The sequence below is a fragment of the Helianthus annuus genome, chromosome 5 (genome assembly GCF_002127325.2).
Source record: "Helianthus annuus cultivar XRQ/B chromosome 5, HanXRQr2.0-SUNRISE, whole genome shotgun sequence".
Lineage (NCBI taxonomy): Eukaryota > Viridiplantae > Streptophyta > Magnoliopsida > Asterales > Asteraceae > Helianthus > Helianthus annuus.
The window spans coordinates 115475750-115481117 of NC_035437.2; the positions used below are offsets into that span (position 1 = coordinate 115475750).

At 35.8% G+C, this 5368-nt stretch overlaps 1 long non-coding RNA gene across 1 annotated transcript; it reads right to left on the reverse strand.

Moving 5' to 3' along the window:
• Window positions 1-3483: 3483 nt before the first annotated feature.
• Window positions 3484-4327, reverse strand: LOC110939089. Its single transcript, XR_002591954.2, has 3 exons — window positions 4309-4327; window positions 4109-4214; window positions 3484-3571 (listed from the first exon to the last, which is right to left on the reverse strand). It is a non-coding gene; the product is annotated as an uncharacterized LOC110939089 (long non-coding RNA).
• Between the last annotated feature and the right edge of the window lie 1041 nt (window positions 4328-5368).

The window sequence follows — 5368 nt, forward strand, 5'->3', positions numbered from 1 at the left end:
TTTATTTCCACATGTAATATATACTAGTAAACAATAACTTTTTTAAATGACAATTTTCTAAATGTGTATCATCTTGTCCACATAATGAAAAGATTGTTGCACAAACCACCCCTAAAGATCATAGACAATGACTCAATTGCCCCTCTTGTTTAAATTGTTGGCTCATTTTTATGCTAAAATGCTTACATGTATTTAGGTTTGGGATTTCCTAATTGCATTTGATAGTTTTCTAAATCGTGTTAATCTCGTTTTAAAATTTAAGTATTTCGCAAATATGTGACCTTAATTTGATTATTCATAAAGTTTATCAATAACGAGGCTGTATTTTCAATGAAAAAAACGTGGTTGTAATAAACCTAAGACTTTCCCTACACATGTATGATATCATTACAATGTTTAAATTAAGATGGCACAAGACTCTGCGAAGGAGTTTATAGATTGCATTTAAAACGATAGTAATATCTGGCTACCATTAGAAGTAACTAGGAGTTTGTAGATTGCATTTAAAACGATAGTAATATCTGGCTACCATTAGAAGTAACTAGTTACCACTGATGATTTTTTTAGGCCGACAATTTCTTAGTTACGGCTAAAGATACTCCTAATGATTTATTCTAACAACGATAACATAGTTAGTGCTGGGAGTTGGTTATCAACAGTAACTTAGTTACAACCAATGATTGCTTATGTCGGTAATAAGTTAGTCACTACTCATTGCTTTGCTACTTTTTTTTTTTTGAACGGCAAATTTGGATCACTATTCAGGAGGAAAGCCAATAAATCTGGGAAAAACCCCCTTTGTGGGAATCGAACCCATGACCTAATGGTTATAAGCCTTATCCCACCACCAAGATACCACTAGGCTATAATGCCATGGGTTCATTGCTTTGCTACTAATCATAGTTTCTACTAATGATAAATTACTACATAAAATCAATTCCCATTGATGATTAGTTCTAAAGTAATGTACTATCAAACTAGGTAGGTTCAAAGCACTTTCGAAGGATTTCAACTATTATCAACGAGACCCTCAGAGGGGCGTTTCCCTTGGAACCCCTTGGTATAGGGGATCCGTCCCCTTGAACTTCGAGATCGTAGGTTTTGGAGATAATAATTGTGTTGAGCTAACGTGTATTTCATACTACCTACCTCGTATAAACTTTTTTTTTCTTTTGGTCTTACGCGGATTCAACTAACTAAAATGGCTTGATAACAATAAAATCATCAACATATTGCTGATAATTTTTAGACCGAAAGGCGAAAAGATCATTACCGCTACGGAAGGACTTATGGGTTTTACTAGGGGAAAGGGAATGTATTCACTCAAATATAGCTCTTTACTAGATATAATTATTATTTCATTTTATGTTCTGCAGCATCTCAAAAAGCAATTGCATTTTTATGTTTAAATACACCACTAATTACCATATTTTGCATCTGTTTAATGCAAAACGAAAGCACAAATAAAGTAAACAATAGTTAGAGCAAAAAAATTAATATAGTATTATATACCAAAATCAATACATCAAGCTCAGTTTAATATGGAATTTCTAAATATAGCATTTGTTACAAAACATCGAAACATACATTTTTATATATGATAGACGAATTTCTTATAGTTCTCTCACTTGTGGGACTTGAATACATGTCCTGCAAACCAGGGGTGGCGTGGAACCCCACTCCACGTCTGGAACACCGCCCCGTGGGGTGGTGTGGGTAACCTCACACGACGTGGGGCAAACGTGAATATGATGTGGACGGTGATGATTGTTTCAATGATTCTTAGAGAGAGAGAGAGTGTGTGTTCAAGCCCCCCCCCCTCCCCCCTCATGCCCCACCACCCCATGGTCTTTGCGGCTTGGAGGGCAAAGAGCTGACCTGGCATGGCAGACACGTGACACTTCACGCCCCTTCCACTCCAAGTAGTCTTAGGGCCTACGGAGTGGAGCGGTAAACTTATGTTTACCGAATCGGTGACCATTGCCCAACAATTTTACCGATCAAACTTACCAAAATTGGGGGTGTTTTCTATGACACTCTAGGTTTTCCCGAGCAACCATCTTGTTGTAACATCGTGTGTATATATATATTATTAAATGAAAGATTGCGTTTGATCTTGATATGCTATGTGATCTTTGTGTTAAGTTATGTGTATGTAGATTTATGTATGTGTATATGTGTGAACCGAGACCTCAAAGACCCGACTCGAGACCCCCGGTCTCGAGTAACCCACATAAGTTGGGCTGCAACTCCTTAGCCCATTCGAGAACCCACTAGGGTGCACCAACTTGAAATGGGTATAAAACCCCACCATTGTAGCCGACATTCCCTTTTGGGACATCAATCATCACCTCACAATTCCCTAAGATCATTCCTCTTTCTCCCTCTCACTCTAGCTCTCTCTCTAGAAACTTTGAACCAAACACCCTCCTCCTTTCTTCTCGGAGCAACCGGCGGCTAAGGAAGGAGCTCTCGGATCTCGGTGAATCCCTACACACCTCCACACTCTTGAACCGGTTAGTGCCTCCTTGTGTATAGTTGGAGACTTTTGATATAGGTCCTTGTTTGTGAATGATCTACATGCTTAGTTTAAATGTTTCCATGTATGACTTGTATGTGTAGTGGGATAAAACTGATTAGGTGATGTAGATTGTTGTATGAATGATGGACACAAACCTGTTGTGGTAAATAATTGTCATTGGTGTTGATTTGGTTAAAATTGTTGTTTATATATGATGTGCAAAGTTTACTTGTGACAAGTGCATAGATGTCACACCCCAACCGATGGCGGAAACATCGGGATGAGACGAAGTGTGTATAGATTGCAAGAGACGTCATAACACTATGTGACAATATTTAATTAAATTCAAATTTCATTGCAATACTAAATGTCATACAAGATTCAAAAGAAATAACAACATTGTTTCATAGCATAACATAACAATGAAAGATAGATTAATCTAGGTGTATATCTAGTCCACCCTGAATCTTGTTTCGTCTTGAATATCATCTCAATAATTAACCTGCAACATGTATTAAAATAGAGTTCAATGCAAAAGCAAAGGCGAGTATACAAGTTTGGCTACATAGCATAATAGAATAAAACTCATATCCAACATGTTACTAAGTGAATAAAATTTACTAGCAATGCAATTTTGGCGTACTATATGATCAAACCCATGAATACAACGCATAAAATAGCCTAATCCCAATAGTTTAGCGGGGTGGTAATGTTTTACTTAACAATACCCAATAGAATAGCAGGCGGGGCGTTAATCCTATAGCGCTATAATTGTTAAGGTGGGCTAGCAAAGTTAATGAGCATATAACGTTCCAAATCGTTCATAGAGCATACAAGCATAGAAAATATTCACAATAGTTTCATGTCACGTTCATAGATAGAGTATGTTTTGTTTAAGCATAAAAGTTGTTTTGAATAGGCATACATGTTGCATCCCAAAGTGTAAAGGGAAAAAAGGGATCGAGTATACTCACAAAATTGCTAAGTCTTCCGATTATCCCAAAAGTTGACGAGCGTAAGAGATTAGGAGGATGGAACACCGAGGTCACCCTATATGGGCAAACGATGGTGCAATGAGTAAACGGAATTACGACGGAGGATTTGAATTGGAATTAAAGTATTTAGATGATATAAATGTGTGTGTGTATATATATATATATATTTTACATAGTTTTAGTAATATTTCTAAATTAATTCTTTCAAAAGTATAATTGAAATGTTGTCCAAAAATAAAAATAATTATGCCTTTATATCTATTTCATAAAAATTAGCCGAATTTGATAGGTTTCATTTTATAAAATTTACACGTTTTGTTTTACGGAATTTTTACGAAAAACGAGCAGAGTTTCCTCTGTTTTTGGACGATCCCAACAACACACGTTGTCGATTTATTTGTCAAAATTCAACAATCAACGAAACGTTACATACTTACACAAGTTTTATAACGAAAACATATATGAGTTTACATGAGTTTTATACAAGTTTTAAGTAACTAAACAAGTTCTAAACGAGTTTTATACAAGTTTCAAGTAGCTAAACATATATGAACGGTAATAATAAAAATATTTGCGTCGATTAAAATCATACCAAGTCGTGTGTTGACTGAGTTGACTGTACCGACACCCGTTGACTGAGCCGCTGACTTGTCTTGACCGAGTTGACTGACTTTGACCGGGTTTGACCCGATCAGAAACTGAAACAAGGCACAATCAGGACCCGAACTCAACTGAACCGAACCTGAACGGGAATTGAATCGAATAAATCAAAACGAAACTGAACCAACTAACCTGAACCGGAACGAATGTGTAACACCCTAATTTTGTAATTGACTAAAGTCGCAGCGGAAACACGTACCATAAAATTTCTTTCCTTATAATTACCTTGACTTACTTAAAAATTAACTTTAACATAACTCTTCCACATAAATCCATCAATCGACTTATTTACTAAGTAAAAACATAGCTTATGTTTACTACATTATATACATCAACGTTCCCGTACAATCTCACTAGTGACTCGATCCTCGATCTCTATCCCTTGATGATCCTCATGACTCGTGATTCGTACAACCTGCACTCACCACATACATTCATCACATTAGTATACAATACATAAACAAGACTCAATACATGTACACTTTCCATTCAGCTTTCTCTCTAACTTTAAGCATATCATTAGCGTATACATTCCCTTGTGAGTCTTCAATAATGTACCTGCATAAATCTTCGTTTTCCAGGTACATAATTAATATCATTAACACTTAACGTATCCAAAATCATACTTCATATACTCGTGCATACATCCATATCTCAATACATACATGCCTACACCCATACGTATCTTCATATATTCATAAATACACTTCTACATATGTACCTACATTTATACGTCTCTACCTTCATGCCTACGATCACACGTACTCGCATATATACACAAATACACATTTGCATACATACATACATATCTACGCCTTCACATATATACATACTATCATACGTATCTTCATATATACATAAATACGCTTCTACATACATAAAGGAAATTCTTAACTTAGAATCCCACATTTAGGTACCATATTACTACATATTCTTTAGGATCCCACATTTAGGTACCATATTACTACATATCCTTTAGGATCCCACCTTTAGGTACCATATTACTACATATTCTTTAGGATCCCACCTTTAGGTACCATATTACTACATATTCTTTAGGATCCCACCTTTAGGTACCATATTACTACATATCCTTTAGGATCCCACATTTAAGTACCTTATTACTACATATTCTTTAGTATCCCACCTTTAGGTACCATATTACTACATATTCTTTAGGATCCCACCTTTA